This window comes from Canis lupus, chromosome 37, assembly GCF_011100685.1.
Source record: "Canis lupus familiaris isolate Mischka breed German Shepherd chromosome 37, alternate assembly UU_Cfam_GSD_1.0, whole genome shotgun sequence".
Taxonomy (NCBI): domain Eukaryota; kingdom Metazoa; phylum Chordata; class Mammalia; order Carnivora; family Canidae; genus Canis; species Canis lupus.
This window is the reverse complement of record NC_049258.1, coordinates 5311160-5329319: the sequence shown is the minus strand read 5'-3', so window position 1 is coordinate 5329319 and position 18160 is coordinate 5311160. Positions and strand designations below refer to the sequence as shown.

At 39.1% G+C, this 18160-nt stretch overlaps 1 protein-coding gene across 2 annotated transcripts in view; it reads right to left on the bottom strand.

Moving 5' to 3' along the window:
- SLC39A10 (solute carrier family 39 member 10) overlaps positions 1 to 18160 on the bottom strand; it is a 136733-nt gene that overhangs the window by 67993 nt on the left and 50580 nt on the right. The gene's annotated exons all lie outside the window — the stretch shown is intronic.

The following is an 18160-nucleotide window of genomic DNA, read 5'->3' as shown; positions in this document are numbered from 1 at the left end:
TGTCCGGCTCTTCGGCCTGCTCATCTTTGTGAAGCGAGACTCTGGGTCTTGGTTTATCATCTCTACAAACAACAGCTTTTAGGCGCTCAATAAATAAATACCTATGGACGGTCAAGACACTGAGCTGCTCATATTCCTTTTTTCTCGTCTGGGAAGCTCTGTCCACGGGCCCTCCTCCTTCCCCCCCTACTGCCAGGTTCCATAGCTGTAGGTAGAGAGAGCTGAGGTGTAGGGAGAGGGCAAGTCTGACTGGGAGACAATGACCACGGTCCTCAGATTCATGGGTAAGTCAAGGGAAGTGGTCTAAAGTCATTCTACACTCCTTGGATCCCATAAAAGTTGACCTATGTCCTTAGATTTCATAAAATCGATAGGGTGCATCTTTTAGGTACTAAGCACTAAAAGCTTCCAAATTACCCTTATGTTTTAAGGCTTAAAATTACTTTATTGACCACATTATTATCACCACCTTTACTATATATGCAAATCTTTCTCCTAAATGTCAGTAAGATACAGTACTTAGATTACTTACATGTTACGCTACCCACAACGCTTTTCCACACAAGTGCAGGTGAACCGATTCATCACATATTCAGATACTTCCATACAAGCTAGTCAACAGCTGCAGCTTTGAGTCCAGTTCTTCAAGACCCTACCCCGGTATCAGCCCTTTCAGGATTCTCCAGACCTCCCAGGTTAATGCCTGGCTAAGCAGGAAACCGATAGGACCCACCTGTTACCGAAGACTGGCATTCTCATCAGCTGGTGCCCTCGCTTTAACCAACTGCTTTAAATGTCATCCTTGCATAAAACTATAGGGTAAACCTACTTGAAAATAGGCCACGTCTCCTCTCACTTCTATACACTTACCCATAACATTCACATATGATCAAGTATATGCCCTCTGATTAGGGCAAGGCTTAGATTGAAATTACTACATATGGTAAATGAGCTGCAAACTAGTATATTACTTTTCCCACCGGGAAAAGGAATCTCAGCAAATGACTTGAAGCCTTACTCAAAATCACCTGCTGAGTTAAACAATGGCGAGTGCTGCAAAAATATCACCGTAATGTATTATTTTTGCCCATTTTATGTACAAGGAATGTGTCAGAGTAAGGAATTTCTAGTATGTTAGAATTATAAAATTTTCTTTTTTATTTAAGAAAGAGAGAGCAAGACAGTGCACCCGTGCAAGAGAAAGGGGTGAGGGGAGAGGGGGAGACGGAATCCCAAGCAGGCTTCACCGTGCAGAGCCCAAAGCAGGTCTTGATCTCATGAACCTGAGATCGTGACCTGAGCCAAAATCAAGAGTCGAACACGTAACCAACTGAGCCACCCAGAATCATAGAATTTTCTAAAGGTTTAGTCATTTTCTTTTCCTATCCACTTCATTGGATTCATAAAGAAGCTCACCCGAACTCTAAAAACAGTACAGACGATTTGCAAAAAGCCAAAGGGGGGTAGGGTGGGGGTGGAGGCAAGAGAGAGTACTACTGAATTATTTGTAAATGGTTTCCTTTCATTAATTTTGCTTATTCACACTGCACTGATCACAATTTTATTTCACATATATAAAATTTTAAGCATGGCCCACCTACCTTTGTGAGGGATGATATAATAAATCCAGTGGCCTTTTTTGCTCCTCAGAGGATTAGAAAAGAACTAGCTACAATAAATATGGAAAGCAACCACACTTCCTACCTCAATTTTTAGTTGTGACTAAAGGAAGTCTGTGTCATAAACGTGGTTTCCCTCAAGTAGAGGGGAAAAGTCACCGTTCACAACAAAGTTAAGAACTTTTAATTAGGGTACAGGCCTGGGTGGCTCGGTCCGTGAGGCATCTACCTCTGGCTCAGGTCATGATCTCAGAGTCCTGGGATTGAGCCCAAGGTCAGGCTCCCTGCTCCGGGATGAGTCTGCTTCTACCTCTCCCTCTGCCCCCCACAACCAGCTCTGTCTCAAATAATTAATTAATTCTGATTTTTACATGGCCAAAAAAGTGTGGATCAGACAAGGTCATGCCTAGAGGAAAGAGAACAAGAAAGACTACATTATGTGGATATATAGCACTGAGGTGGGGTGGGGGTACAAAGTAGCAGGAAAAGGTGTTAACGAATTGAAAAAAGATGTCAGGAATATATTCTAAACCAAGGCCTCAAAATTAACAATTGTCTACTCACTTTTGGAGACTATGTATTCCAGCCTGGAAATCGAGCCCCCCCTCCCCCCCAAGCTCTCTCCCCAGCCTGCTCCAGATCTGAAGCCAGAGAAATGTAAAAGGCACACCTCATGGTGTTCTTTAAGACCCGTAGCACTGTGTGACATCTAACAGGTCAAGCCCAGGATCAGGATGAGACTTGGGATGTATGAGGTCCCACCCTGGAGAGAGACAAATGTGACCGATGTGCCTGTCAGGTGAGACCATTTTGAGTTTGTAGGCCTCTGCAATAAAATGAGTTTCCGGCTAACTGCACAAACTAAAATAGATTGGAGAAATGAAACAATTAAAACAACAGTTCAAACAACTCCCCACCCCCAGTAGAAAAGTGAACTTTTATATCATTGGCCTAGTTGCTGCCAACATTAGACTAGGCAAATCCCTCAGTTCTGGTTCATTGCGGTGTAAACACAAGGACTTTCATCAACATTAGACAGGAAGAAGGACAATATGGAGAGGCTTCAAGCTTCTGATTTGCCATGGCAAGTCCTTTCAAAAATAGGAACGAGACCTAACCCAGGGGAAATAGGAATACCCACTCAAGAATTAATGAAAGGAAGAAGCTCACAGCCGGAGCCAGGATAACAGTCAGACCATACATTTGCCTACATGATGGTACCAAGAAGACTTCTTGCCCAGGGTCACCCATCCCCGGAATTTCACATTTAGAACTTTATTACTGGAACCTGAAACCAAAGGGACTTTGACCTGAGGGAAGTTACCACTATTTTACTACTTATTTATACTGCTGCGAGAGTGTATTTTTTTTCATGCCTTTTCTGAAGAAGAGGAAGTGTTAAGAAGGGAGGAAACACGATTATCCCGTTTCCTAAGGGTAATGTGGTTCAAAGTAGTGTGGGACAAAAGGAAAACTAGACAAATTGCCAACTTCTCAATCTTGCTTCTAGCCAGCCTCGTTCACTCACAGAATACTAAGATGAAGAAAACCAGCAGGCTTGGTAAGCTGTCCCTTGTACCAAGCCTGGGGGCCTAGATGCCAACAGGCAGACGTTCTGGATCTTTTACAATGCTGGAAGCACAGGAAAAAAAAAATCAACTTTCCAAACCTTGAATCCTAGTCCAAAGGAATTAAAAAAAAAAAAAAAAAAAAAAAAAAGGCAATGTAAGTAATCCACATGAATATTGTAAACTCAAAGAGGATTTGTGAATGGTCACACTTCAAGGAAAACTATCAACATGGAAATGCATTAGCAGTAAGTGACCATGTAAATTTTTCAAAGATTTCATTTATTTATTTGAGAGAGAGAGAGAGAGAAAGAGAACAAGGGGGAAGAGCAGAAGGAGAGGGAAGAGAGAGAGAAGCAGCTGAGCATGGGAGCCCAACTTGCTCCATTCCAGAACCTTGAGATCATAACCTAAAGCCAAAGTCAGATGCTTAACGGACTGAGCCTCCTAGACAAGACGCTCCTCCATGTGAATATTTTTTAAAGCAGGTTCATTTGCTTAACCAGTTAAAATTAATAAACTCATTTTTAAAATTCACTTAAAATGTCATCACATGAGAGGTTTCAAACCTTGCCTAGAGATTCCAACTAATGAGACCCGTCTCACAAATGACACTTATGAAAACAATCAATATATCTTTTAAAAATCAAGATACACTAGGTTTAGCTTAACAAACATTGCTTACCTTTATTTATTAAAAATTTGACAGCAGGAATACAGCAGAATTCTAAACATCAGAGAAGGTAATAAATGAATTGTCAAAACAGAGTAGCTTTTAGGGATTTCTAAATTTTTCTTGCGCTGTTTCTAACTAAAGTCCAAATTATATTTTATTTTTACTGGAATAAGCCACTTTTGCATTTTTCACAGAATGCCATGGACCAACTCTTCTAACCATTTCACATCTTTAGAGAAGCTAAATGTTTTTGGGGGAATGTTTTTGGGGGAATGATTCTGGCGGTAGCCAATAATTAAGAACCTACTATGCTTGGCTTGCTTCCCCATAGATGATCTCACCTACAGCTTCCAATGATTTCATCAACTCAGGTTTCATTCCAATTACCGTGACAGTTGCTTTCTCTAGGCAATTAGGTTTCACAGTGTTTCTTCCCACCCTAAATATGGGAAAATGCATAGTTTAAAATGTGTCAGGTGGTTTAAATGAGTTAAATATAACTTATCCCTGTACAGCCCTGCAAGGTAAATATCATTATGCCCATTTCGCAGATGAAGAAAGTTGAGGCAGTTACACAGCATGGGGCAGACCCAGGACCCCAGTCCAGACAGTCGATCTGGAGACTACAGCCTTAACCCTTGCAATACCTTCCCTCCTTATATCAAGTCTGTCCCAATTTTTGTGAGGATACCTATATTAGTTTCTCTGTAAAGATTGATAATTTTTTTTTAGAAATCTGTAGAACCATAAACTGGTTTTCAGTCTGTAAATGTTGCAGGTCAATGGAAATTTTAAATGGAATAGAGAATAGAGAATAGCATAAAAACATTTCAAGATACTTGTAATGTGAACATTTGTTCTTTTTTGCTTTATCTTTCAGCTTGACTGGCTTGAATCAATTCCAAGGGAGATGTTTATTCCACAGTCTCTTAAATTAGAAAGTTAATTAGCCAATCTGGTTATACATTTAGTTGAAAGCTTTCCCCTCTTTATGGTGATTTGATGTAGTTGTTCAAGTATTTATTTATACCAGTAGAGTTATATTAAAAATTAAGCAGAATCAATTATATGTTAACAAGTTTGATCAGTCATGTTAAAGCGAGCTATTAACGTGCTCATCAACGAAGACTTGGTCAGGTGCAGGCAAATATATCCCAGCAAATTTATTTTTTTTTATTATTTTTTTTTAAATTTTTATTTATTTATGATAGTCACACAGAGAGAGAGAGAGAGGGGTCTGGGTTGCTATGGCAATCAAAGCAAACATGCCTTCAAAAAGGAAGTGATATGCAAGGTCTGACTTTTTTTTTTTTTTTTTTTAGAAGGTCTGACTTAAGGATGAGTAAGACAGAGCCGATTAAAGGGCAGGGGGCAGAGCAATGCAAGCAGACGGGTGAAATGAGTACAAGTATGGTTCTCAATTGGGGAACTGAAACCCAGGGTGTTGACGTGTGTTTTTGACACGGGAGATTGGAAGAGAGGAGACAGGACCGGTAAGGCAGGGCTTTGTGGGCCATACAGAGAGTCTGAACGCTGCCCTGGAGGCTGTAAGAGCTGCCCAAGGATCTTAAGCAAGTGTCAAGATCACAGGCAAGAGGGAAGTAGGCAATAGGATCAGCTTGGTAGGCAGAAGAAGGCCTCCCACACCCCCTACAAGTGATACCCACATTCTGATCTCTGGAACCCGTGAATGTTAGTTTACATGGCAAAGGAAAGCAGAGACTGGGGATAGAATTAGGTTGTCAGTTAGCTGACCTTGAGGGGAGAGGATCCCAAATTAGGCTCAAATTTTTTTTAAGATTTTATGTATTTATTCATGAGAGATAGAGAGAGGCAGAGACACAGGCAGAGGGAGAAGCAGGCTCCATGCAGGGAGCCGGACGTGGGACTCGATCCCGGGTCCCCAGGATCATGCCCTGAGCCGAAGGCAGCGCTAAACCGCTGAGCCACCTGGGGATCCCAGGCAGGCTCAATTTAATCACAAAAGTAGAAACAGGAAAATCAGAGGGTGATGTGACCGTGGAAGTTCAGTCAGAGTGATGCAATGTTGCTGGAGAAAGAAAGCCAAAAGCTAAGGAATGTGGGTGGCCTCCAGAAGCTGGAAAAGGCAGGGAGATGGGTCCCTCCAGAAGGAGTGCGGCCCAGTGAGACCATGTCCGACCTCCGACCTACAGAACTTAATAATGAACTTGTTCTAAGCCACCAAGTTTGAAGTAACGTGTTACAACAGAAATAGAAAATGAATACCCTGGGAAGCTGTTACAGCAATAATCCACGTGTGAAGCAATCGTGGATTAAACAAAGAGCTCTGATAAGGGTCAAGGAGAGAAAATGAAACTGGACCCCCGCTCTGTTAACGTCCTAGCTATGGCCTTGAAACACCCTTCTTAAAGCCTGATCGTTCAGCTTCGAGTTCAATACCTAAAAACTGAGCACTATTTTGCAGGGTTTTGTTTGTTTTACTTTCTATTTTTATGAGAGTAATACATTAACATTAGCTTTAAATTTCAAAAAGAAATGGCGTGCTATAATACAAATGAATCCTGAAAACATTATGCTAAGTGGAGTAAGTCAGACACAAAAACAAATATCTTATGATTCCACTGGTATGAGATACCTAGAAAAGGCACATTCATCAAAGCAGAAAGTACCAGAACAGAGGTTACCACGTGGTGGGTGGGGGAAGAGGGTGAGGAAGAGAATGGGGAATTAAGGCATAATGGGTACAGTTTCCATTTGGGATGATGAAAAAATTCTGGAAATGGATAGTGTTGATGGCTGTACAACACTGTGAATGTACTTTAATGCAACTGAAGTGTTAAAATGGTAAATTTTGTGTATAATTTACCCCAACAAACCCTACCATATTGATTAAACCCATTTGATTTTATTTTGCAATATCTTAGATGCTAGCAAGAAAAAAAGTAGAATTTTTTAATGGGCTCTCCTTCATCTACTCATAAATACAAGTCAATAAAACCTTTCTGTCTGAGTGTCAGACCTTAAAAAAATGGCTAAAATGATATTTATTATATATATTTAACTACAATTAAAAAAAAATTAGAACAGAAACAGCAGTATATCTCCAACTCCGGAATTTACCTCCTGGAACAAAACCTTCCATTATTTCAGCTTTTCTCCAGGGAATTATGTCCATGTTTTAAAATGATATACTTACCCTGCTATTTCATCAATTTTAGATTTCTGCTATTGACTTTCAATAAGGAAGGCCAGGATTTAACTCTCTTAAATACACACACTCATATCTAGGAGATCAGGGAGTCTGCTCCTTTACATCAGATTTCTTTTCTTTTTTCTTTTTTTTTTTTTTTTTAAAGAATCTATTTATTTATTCATGAGAGACACACACACACACAGAGAGGCAGAGGGAGAAGCAGGCTCCATGCAGGGAGCCCAACGTGGGACTCGATCCCAGGTCTCCAGGATCGCACCCTGGGCCAAAGGCGGCTAAACTGCTGAGCCCCTCCGGGATCCCCTCGATTTTCAACATCTTCCTATTTCCAGATATATGGATCACCTCCTTCTTCACAGGGGCCCAGTGCTACAACTCAGCACCCCCAAGGGCTTCCTTCTTCCTGCTATTCCCATTCCCAAGGACTAAATTCTCTAAGGAAAAATAGTTCATCATTCTCTATCTTTCAAACTGTTTATTACTCTTGCCCATTATCTTCTCTATTGCTGTATCTTTGCCATTTCTTTACTTCATTTTTGTGATCTTTTAGTTGAGAAAAACATAAACACCCGTGTTCCATCTGTCATAGTTTACCAGAACTACTCCAGGGTTGCTTTTAAGATTAAATAAACTAATACAAGTAAATAAGATAATGTAGGCATTTAAAATACTTTGTAAAGTCCCTGACACCTAATAAGGTATAATCAAAGCAACAGTAAGGTCCCTGTCACAATTATCACCAATTACCTAGCAAAAGGTTGTTAGTAGGGCCTACGATGGAATTTCAGAAAATACTGCTTACAACAGAATATCATTGTTGATTTTCCAACATTAATTGCATCTGATCAGAAATTTGATTTTCCTTAAATAAGAGTAATTTTCATGGTGTATCTATAGGGTAAAATATTCTGCAGCTAAAAAGGATAATCTAGATTACCAGAAACTTTCTCATCCTTTAGGTTTCACTTTCTCCAAGAGGCCTTCCTTATCTCGAGAGCCCTCTTCCCCTAACTTACCACTTCTCCCTCTTCTCAGTATATACTATTTCTTTCCTTTATGGTTCCAGTCAATTTTAAAATCCCCCTTACCCCTTTCTCTGTGTGCCTTTAATTGTGTTTTATCCCTAACCAAACTCCTCAAGACAAAGGGCTGCAGGAGCTGTGGTTACCAGCAAGGTCCCCTCAGGCCCCAAAAAAGTGCCTTGAAGAACTGTTGTGCATGAGTGGAACGCCAGGTATAACACTATAGAACATATAATGAGATTTGGAGAAATAAACTACGTTCATAGTGGTGGGATTTGGTAAAGGTTATAACATTTTTATAATTTCTCTATCCTAATGCTGTTACTAGCACCACTAACGAACAGTTACTGAATGTTTACTAGGCATCAGAACTTTCCTAAGCATTTTACAGACATTTTCTTACATGATTCTCACAACAACCCCGTCTACTCTCATCATACCCATTTCACTGCTAAGAAAATTACTGCAGAGAAATCCTGTAACTTGCCCAACTGGGGGGACATCTGCTAAACCGCAAACCCACCGTCTAAGCTCAAAGCCCTTGATCTTAAACCACTAAGCTATTTATCACATGCGTGTGTGTGTGTGTGTGTGTGTGAGAGAGAGAGAGAAGATGTACTTGCTAAATTCTCAAATCCTGTTTTAAGAAATGAAGGGCCAAATCGGTTTTTGCTAACAAGAATGTTTTTCTGATGCTATAAAGATAGCAGTGCTGAATCACGAGAACGGCACTGTCAGCTTTATACAAGACCACAACCAAATCCCCTCCACTCACACTTCCCAGGCTCACTGGAGGCAGCGTGGGCTACGTCCTGGGAGACCCAGAATAGGAACCTTTAATCCTCTCAAGGCAGAGTCCACAACAACCATCATAAATCTTTACAAAGAATTGTGTGTATGCCTGTGTGACTATTACTCTGAACTTGAACTCTCTAGAATTTGCACAAAATAGAGTGGCTACTTTTGAGTATGATTCCAGCGTGAGCCTCTTCCTGTATGTTTCCCAGTTCTTTAGAGTTTTGTGTTAGGATACCTGATTTATTAGCAATGTTACAAGTGTAGATGGAAGGTATCTTGACCCTTCCGGTTGATACTGATTGCCAAATAACCAAACTCTTCAGCAGAGATATTTTCTTTTATAAACCTTTTTATTACATGGGAACCATCAAAGACAGATGTGATGAACCATCTGTATCATCTTTTATGTTCTAATTTTGCTTTTACATTGGTATAGATAAAAAAAAGGGAGTAGGAAATGGAAATCAGGTATCATGAGAATTATCTGAATTTCCAACTCACTCTACTCTATTAGGTCCCTGGGGAATTGGTCTATCCGAAGACTAGATCAAAGACCAGATCCTAGAGAATGGTTCCTATTAATTAAGTACAGATCCAACATATAATTATGTCCCTTAGGATTTTGACCAAAGGTTGAAAGACAAAGTCAGAAAGCCTAAAAGTTTAGAAATCTGTGTATATGACTTTAGGTTCAGAGGGCTCAAGTGCCTGTGTCAGGCCAGGTGGCATTTCTGCTACTGAAATGAAGATCAAACTGGAAACCTCTAGTGACTACGTAGAAAATAATCTTTTTAATTATTTTCCTAATTAGTATCTGTCAAGGAATGTCTTTTGAAGCACTTCAAGTCTTCTCATCTAGAATTCACAGCTAAGTAAACATTGAAAATACAGCATTTCATTATGGAAGTCTCCCTGGTTCCTAATTTCAAGAATCCAATTGTAAAAAGAAATATGAGATAATCAGGACATTTTTAATAATGACTGATATTTGATAGTAAGGAATTTTTTTTCATGTGATATTAGTATTATGCTTAAAAGAAAAATAGAGTCCTTGTCTTTTAGAGATATACCCCGATGTATTTATGGATGCAATACGATGTCCAAGATTTGCTTTGAAATAATCCAGTGGGAGTATATAGGTGATGCGAGACTACTCACGTGTGAACTCCTGAAGGTGGATGATGTTTATATGGGTGTCATTTTACTATTTTCCCTGCTCTTGTGTTTTAAAAATTCCATAATAATGGTAAAAAATAAAGCATTATAATAAAAGCAAATTAAATAGACTCCTAGTATCTATAATGTTCAAAGAATTAGAGCAAACTCTGGCACATAAATGATTTTCTAAATCTAGAGCTTTAAAATGTAATTTCACAAATCTTTCAGAAGCAGTAATTTTTTTTTCTCTGTATTTATGTAAGGACTTCCAATATAGAATAACAGTTTTGTACCTGGAGCAATTCTGAAATGACCAAATATATCAATAGTGACACCAGCTGAGATGCTGCTGCTGCATACCCCTGCCTGGCACTTTTTTAAGGCAAACTGTGCATACCTTGAAAGTGATGCAAATGTGACTTTTAAATTATTTGGCTTCATTCCAAAATAGATCCATCCTCTCAGGTGGAAACAAACAAAAATAATGAATTGAACTTTCAGCTATATTTAGAAAAGAAGCTCTAAGGCGTGCCTTGGTGGCATGGTTGATTGGACACCTGACTCTTGATTTTGATTTCAGCTCAGGTCATGATCTCAGGGTCTTGAGATTGAGCCCCATGTCAGGGGTCACACTCTTCATGGAATCTGCTTGAGTTTCTCTCTCTCTCTCAAATAAGTAAATAAATATTAAAAAAAAAAAAAAGAAAAGAAAAGAAATGAAGCCCTAACACTCCTATTTATATTTCATTTCATTTTAATTTTTATACTTTGTAGCCCTCCACATTCACACTGGAAGCAAGGCAAATCTTTTAAATATTTACTGCATTTGTGTCCTATTTACACTGGTACTTAACATTGGTAAAGAATAAGTTTGGTGACTGATAATCAGTCAGTTCTAAATTACCCTAATAATGGGAGTGGAATTATTGAGGAGGAGAGAGGAGTCAGCAGCTAACACAAAATTACTGCAACAATGAAGTTCTGATGAGCTCTTCTTTACGAGAGATAGATGAACTGCCTTGTGGACTCACCATGCTTAAGGGAGGCTAGAAACTTTATCAGTTTGGGGCTGAGGAGGCGGCTCCGCCAAAGGTGCATGATCGGCTGGTAGAGGACAGGTAAGAAGGAAACTGAAAAATTCTGGTTCAGGCTGAATTTTTTCTGTTTTTTTTTTTTTTTTTTTTTTTTTTTTTTTTTTTTTTTTGCCTTTCTTGTGTCCCTCATCCAATCTTAAACCTACCATAGGTTGACACTTCTTTCAGATTATCCATAATTACCTACTGTTATTCTGCAAAATGGTTTGTTCATTCCAATAATTAGAAGAGGAAGTATTAGTATGATTGCACATTATTTGACTGATTTGAATGTATAAGCACAATATTATTTAATAACTACATTCTATGAAGCGTGGACAGAAGTCCCATGACTTTACAGAATGAATCCACCCATGTAATGGAAATGCAACAAGGATGGACAGACTCGAAAGAAGGGCATGTATCTCGTATTATTTCTTAAGCAAACATCCATCTATACACCCTGCCTTCATGTTCCTCTCTCTTCTAGCTAAAATTCTTAAAAAGACTTTTTTTATACACTGACTCAACCCATTTTGTCCACTCACCCATTGACATTGGGCTTCTGTCTCTACTAGATCATCCAAATGGTCACCAATGACCTAAATTCAGTGGTCACTCCCAACTGGTAGTCTATTTGATGTCTCTGCTCTTTTCAAAGTAGTTAGCCACTTCCTCCTTCAAATATGAGGGGGAATTTGATGGGTTTGGTGGTAGATTGAGAAGATATGCCCAGGACACACATCTTGAGAAGTACCCAAAGCGTGGTGCCTTTTCCCCAGGCTGACTGCCCCACCAGTAAAGTACCTGCCTAGCTGTCCCACCCGCAACCTCGTTCCCCTTTAGGTAAGAACCCAGATCCCCCTCCATTTTAATAGCAAATAGCACTCCTGATTTTTCATTAATGAATCCTCTTATAGATCATTCTACACGAGTGTTTGTAAAGAGTGTTTTAAACACCCCTTGCATCAGCGTCAGAGACTAGGAGCTCTTATTAAAGATGCAATTTCCAAGGTCACCCTAGTGAACCAGCATCTTGGGGATTGAGACCAAAATCTGCATTTTTTTAAATTACCTCCCAATTCTTACCAAAGATTCAGGATTTAGAATTACTGTTTTACACACTCACTCTGGGTAATATTATCCAACCCCATGACTTCAGTTACTATTTATATATTGGTGACATTTATCTCCCTGTTTTCAGATGACAACATTCCACTTGATGTCTCACAGGCAACTCGTAGAATTTAAGATGTCCCAAACTGAATACTCTCTCCCAATCCTGCCATCCTTCTTGTTTTCGCCCCCCTCCCCCAAGCCTCTCTCCTTCTCAGAATGGTTCTACCAAACTTCCGATGGGGGGAGGAAGAAAGCAAACGTGATGTAGCTGCTCCTGTCTCCTCTCCATTCACTCTCTCCTTATGACTCTTGACTCCTACTTCTCACCACACTCAAGTCACTCCCTATTTAAAAATATCATCATATTTTTATATAATATAAAACATATTACCTAAAACTCACTGACTTCTGGTCAAGCCCACCTCCAATCCACTGCCCACAGTGAAAATGGGAGTCATCGCTAATTTGATCAGATTACTCCCACACATAAACTTATCAAAAACCCCCCATCACCCTCGGGTGACATCGTTTCACTGACAGACCATGTCCTACCTAATCTGCTCCCGTATTTCTGCACATTTATCGCTCATTACTTCACTCCATGGCGATAATGTCCAAGAGTGGCTACAAGCCACAGGTGGCCATTTAAGACTTGAAATGGGGCCAGTGCGATTTGGGACACTCTCTAAGTGTAATTCGTACATTAGCTTTCTCAAATGTGGTTAAAAAAAATGTAAGAACATCTCATTAATAAATCTTCTATATTGATTACATGCTGAAGTAAGACAATTGTAAACATATTAGACTAAAACATTCCTAAAAGTAACTTTACCTGATTATTTTACTTTCTTAATGTAACTACTCAAGTTTTTTTTTTTTTTTTTTTTTACTCCGTAATTGGTTTACATTATATTTCCACTGGATAATGCAGGTCCAGCACTCTCGCATCTAGCCATGCTCAAAGACTTGTTACTCCCCCAAATGCTACAGTTTTCCTTTCTTAATGTGTACTTCTTTGCATCCCCCACCCCTTCCTTCATCTTCCTCCATCTCCTATGTGCCCTTCAGGATTAAGTTTAGTTATTGCTATGAGGAGCTCCCCTGCATATTTATTCCCAAACCAAATTGGGCTTAGTTTTGCCTTCTGCATGCTTGCACACGCAGCACATAGCTTGCAGTGCACCATACTTGTGGTATATTTGTCTACCCCCAACCTAGGCCTCTTATGCTCACCTATTGCTTGTTAGCAGGATGGTGACTTGTTCAATGTAGTATCCTCAGATTCAAGTACATCGCGTGGTACAAAGTTGATATAGAGTAAATACTGGTAGATTGGCTGCTCTGACCCCCAAATATGAAATGTGATTGATAATAATATGTGGAGGAAGCGTTATAAATTAATATTTTCTTTTCCTCCTTAGCCTCTCCAAACCCTACCAACCAACACCCCTCAACCCTCTCTTGCTTCTTTTGTCACCTGCAAAATTTTAAAACTTCATCGGTTCATTCAAATGAGGAAATACTCGCAAAACAAAATGAACACAACCTTTGTCTTCTAAATATTTTAAAATTTCTTTACTAGAAGATATCCGCGGTGAGAACTATTACCTATTCCCTGGAAAACATTTTTATAGCATTTCTGAAGATCAAGTCTTTGCAGGAATTGAAATGAAACCTAAAATCAAGTTATTTTCTCTATAATCCTACACTTCTGGCATTCAGAGAAGTTTGGAGTACATCAAAAATTCTGGCATACCCACATTATAATTAACATTTACCACGTTACTCTCTGTTAAAAGAAAAAAATTAGGGTACAGCAAATATAAAAGCAGTAAGAACAGACAGTAATTATTTTCTCAGTCTCACCAGATTATAAGTTTTATAATATGTTCATCCAATATTCATCCAATTTAACTTTTGTTTTGTTTTTTTAATGCTTTGGGCCTTTTCATGACATAGCCAGGACTTTCACTTATCTTTGTTTTTATGATATTAAAATGTCTAGAAGATTTACAAAGACAAGTATTAGGCCTCACCTTGATTTGAGGTACTACGTACCTTCCACTGCTTTGTACCTACTTACTCCTCAACATACGGTTGTGCTGTGTTCACCACACTGGTGAAATGGCTAACTCAAAAGTCATGATTGAGCAGGGCTGTGTGAAAGAAACCCAGAAGCCACCGAAAGCATCCCAACAGCTAAGGCTGGAACAGTTTAAGCAACAAAATAAATGTTTTGAATTAAAACCCAGAGTATAAAGTAAATATCCAAGAGTCCACGCTGATAGAAATAAATGATTAAATTTTAAAACGAGGGAGAACAGGGGCACCTGAGTGGCTCAGCCCGTTGAGCATCTGCCTTCAGCGCAGGTCATGGTCTCTGGGTCTTGGGATCAAGCCCTGCAACGGGCTCCGTGCTGAGCAGGGAATCTGCTTCTCCCTCTCCCTCTGCCTCTGCCGCTGCTCTCTCTCACCCTCAAATAATAAATAAATAAATAATAAATAAATAAAATCACTTTGGATTCTAAATGTTAAAAAAGAAAAGAAAGGAGTGGGGGCATAACTCCCCACCTTAGGTGTGGCATACATTAGACTTCCTTTCTGGGAGTACAGTATGGAAAGAGGAGGGGAGTAACTTTAAGTGGGAAAATCTGAAAAACCCCAACTCAGCCAGAAGATCAAGGTCAACAAGAACAGTGATAAATTATGTTGACAGTATGTACCTTTGATATAAGGTGATTAAAATAGCCCTTTTACCTCTATGGTCTTCCTCCCAAAACCTCACATTTGTTTATGTGAATTTAATCCCGAGGAAAACATCAGGACCATTCTACAAAATATCTAACCAATACTCTTCAAACTGTCATGGTCATCAAAAAACAAGGAAAATCTGAGAAACTGTCACCACCAAAAGGAACCTAAGAAGCTAGGACAACTAATGTGACAACATGGATGGGATTCTGGGACAGAAAAAAAAAAAAAAAAACACCCCACATTATGTAAACCTAAGGAAATCTGAATAAATTATGGATTTTAGTTAATAATAGTTTATCAGGGACCCCTGGGTGGCTCAGCGGTTGAGTGTCTGCCTTCCACTCGAGGTGTGATCCTGGAGTCCCGGGATCGAGTCCCACATCGAGCTCCCTGCGTGGAGCCTGCTTTTCTCTCTGCCTGTGTCTCTGCCTCTCTGTGTGTCTCTCATGAATAAATAAATAAAATATTTTTAAAAATAGTTTATCAATATTGGTTCATTATTTGTAACAAACATATCAATGTAAGATGCTAATAGGAGAAACTGGATGTTGGGTACATTAGAACTCTCTGCAATCTACATTTTCTACATATCTAAAACTGTTCTAGGGGTGCCTGGCTGGCCCAGTCAGAAAAGCAAGCCACTCTTGATTTTGGAGTCATGAATTTAAGCCCCACGTTGGGTGTAGAGATTTTTTTTTTTATAAGATTTTATTTTCAAGTAATTTCTACACCCATCATGGGGCTTGAATTCACAACCTTGAGATCAAGAGTCACACCCTACCCACCAGCAAGGTACCTCCTAAATTTCTACCTTTGACTGCCTTGGCTTATCACTTTATCTGTGAAGGGGAAAGAAATCCTACCAGTTCCTAAAGCTTCAAGTGTGACCTTCATGCTGAACACTCCAAGATCTGTATTTTAAGCCCCATCTCTCTTTTAAAGGTCAGACAATATTTCCAACTGCTCAGTGGACATTTCTACCTATACTTTCAGGAATATTAAACTCAATATGTCCAAAGGAGAAACCCTCATTTTAACCCTAATTCTGTGGCTCCCATCGTGTCCTCAATCATGGTTAAGGGCATTATAATTTCCCCCAGTGATCTAATGAGAGCCTAGCATATTCTCAATGGCAGTTTTCTTTACCATCATTATCCTCTCTGGTTTCATACGAATATTGTTTGATTCTATTTCTATTTGCTCCCTTTACTCTCAATGCATTAACTTTTCTGAATTACCAATCCATCGTTCAAAACAGCCTTGGCTGACTTGTAGAGGCTGGAGGTGTGCCCAGGTACGGCTGAGACCTCCAGCCCTGATAGGAGATAATGATATGGAATTTCATTGCTTTGTGTTCCTTAAGAAAGAAATGGGCATCCCCAGCTTGGGACAAAGAACATGACTGCCTTTTGGGGCCAGACCAGAGATACAGGGTGATCCCAAAGGGCATAAAAGGCAACAAATTGCTTCTGCCCCTTTCCTATATGCAGCTTCTGAAGAAAGCTTTCCTCTAGAATCTGGCAGCCCAGAAGCATTGCAGTATGAGATCCCTGTCTCTGAGACCAGAGAACCCTTTGCCAACATTTCCCAAAGATGGATCACGGTTTGCTGACTGCCACATGTCACTGGGAAAATTCTCCTTCAACTTAACTACAGCAGATCATTGCTCTAATCAAGCCATTAACCACCCTGTTAATAACCACTCTGTTACTAAGACAACATAAAATCATGTAGGCAGAGGAGGCTGTAGCTAAGCCCCAAATGGTTAATCCTTGATTGTTCTAAACCAGGTGGTTCTCAAACTTTTTGGTTTCAGGACCCTTTTGTAAAAACTCTCAAAACTACCGAGGACTACAAAGTATATTTGTTTATGTGACTCCTATCTATCAATATTTACCATTTTAGAAAATTAAAATTAAAATTTTGTAATGTAGGGGATCTCTAGGTGGAGTGCCTGCCTTTGGCCCAGGTTGTGATCCTGGAGTCCCGGGATCCAGTCCCATGTCGGGCTCCCTGCATGGAGGCTGCTGCTCCCTCTGCCTGTGTCTCTGCCTCTCTCTCTCTCTTTCTCTCTCTGTGTCTCTCGTGAATAAATAAATAAAATCTTAAAGAAAAAAAATTGTAATATATTAATTCATTGAAAAGTAAAAATAATAAACCCATTACACATTAATGTGAAAATTTTATGGAAAATAACTATTTTCAAAATAAAAATATTTGAAAAGTCTGGCTTAATAGAAAAAAACATAGATGTTCATATCTGCTTTTGCATTCAGTATCTTGTTTTGGTTGAAGTATGTTTAAAAAAAAAAAAAACCAACCTCATACAAATAGTAAGTAATTTAACAGCCTCTTCAGAAATTTGTGGATATTCTTCTTTGATACAATACTAAAACTCAAAAGTGGTAGTTCCTCAAAGGTTCTCTATAATGTTGAATCAGAAAACAGATTCAGTGAGACTGCATAGTGTTACCTTTAAATCATTCAGTCTATTTTGGTCTTAAGATGGATGTTACCCTCGAGTAGTTGCGTAACGTGCATTAGTCATTGAGAAAATACTGGTTCACTGAGTCATGCAGATCTTTCAAATGCTGACACCACTCATCATACCATACCAAAAAAAAAAATCACTTCTGTTAATTTCAGCACTGCTGTCATCAGAAAAATGTTTAAGTCCTGGGAACCTAGTAAGCTCAGAGTAGTGGATACAAGTTACCCAGTATTCTAATTTTCACCTGAAAGATTGAATTTTTATCATTTGCAACAAATGTTATCAGTTGTTTTCCTCAAAGCAGCAGGCTTATTTCTTCTGTTCATTTTCAAGAAAATGTCTGCAAAATACCCAAGTCTGAATAATGGTACTTTGTCCATTTTTCGGGTTAAAAGAAAGAAAAGAAAAGAGAGAAAAGAAAAGAAGAAAAGAAAAGAAAAGAAAAGAAAAGAAAAGAAAAGAAAAGAAAAGAAAAGAAAAGAAAGAAAATGTTCCATGAAAAAAAGCAGCTATATCAACTTATAACTCAGTCGTATAGTATGTGACCGAAATAACATGAGCACTTCAGTATGGACCAGAAAATAACAGCAAACTCTATAACTTTATGTTAGTGCCTGGCAGTGAGGCATACACTGACTATTAGCACATTTTGTTTGTTTGTTTTAAAGATTTTATTTATTTATTCATGA